Here is a 1,026-nt window from a genome sequence, read left to right as displayed (position 1 = left end):
CCCAGTTTGCAAGAACGGATGACGCTCATCTGGACAGTCTCAAATTGCTAGAACGGCCATCTCACCTGATACATGATATTCCATGTGCGTATATCCATTCTCGGACACACCGACGAATGTAATAACCTCAACTTCAACCCTTATTTCCTGCTAGGTTACCGGCTGCATTAGCACAGCAATCCATGCGTGCAACTGTCCACCGCCTGCGGTACATCTCTTTTATTGAGGGGATTGAAACAGCTGCGTCAAGTTTCAATCCTATCGCTAAAATGCCAGCTAAAATGCCAATGCAAGTTTCCTTTTTTGCTCATGCTGGAAAAAATACGAAAGCTATTTCTAACTGCAATCGTGCATCGAACAGATCACGACGCCTGACATTTACGCAGTACAACACAAGTTTGTACATGCATACTGGCAATAATACGAAGCTCTGTACACGCTGTTTTGTTGTCAGCACGTTAAAAAAGCTTGCATAAATACTTTATTGGGTGGCGCGGCGGTTTATTCAAAGTGCGTAACGTTTCTCATCCGCCGAGAATACTTAAGACATAAATATAGAATACCCCATGTTCACAAAACGTAGTGCGGAAGTTAGGTACTTATCACCCATCATCCGACATCTGCAATAACCGCTGGCGTTTTCACATGTCACAACTATACTAGACACTTGCCAAGGGCTCTGGTGATCGTACAAACTAATGCAAATCTTACCAAATCTTCTTTTGAGTTACGAAAGTGGATAATAAAATAATTGTGAGGATGCGACAATGGTTTTCAGGCATACATGGAAATTGATCGGTTGAAGCAGAGTACTGAAGTTAAGGTATTCTAAACTCATAAAGTTGGCTGACTGATTAGGTAGATAGAACTTGCAGTTTTGATGGAGCTAACTTTCAATTTTTTTCAGACAGGAGCTTGCATTTCCAACACAAATGTTTCTATCATATTTTTCAACTCTGAAGTGCACGGTCACCTGGGGTTAAATGGGATTGCTGGCAAGATCAGGAGGAATGGGGGCTATGTTAA

The sequence above is a fragment of the Pollicipes pollicipes genome, unplaced genomic scaffold (genome assembly GCF_011947565.3).
Source record: "Pollicipes pollicipes isolate AB1234 unplaced genomic scaffold, Ppol_2.1 Scaffold_7261;HRSCAF=8764_pilon_pilon_pilon, whole genome shotgun sequence".
Taxonomy (NCBI): Eukaryota; Metazoa; Arthropoda; class Thecostraca; order Pollicipedomorpha; family Pollicipedidae; genus Pollicipes; species Pollicipes pollicipes.
The sequence above is the reverse complement of the archived record's forward strand: the minus strand, read 5'-3'. Positions refer to the sequence as shown.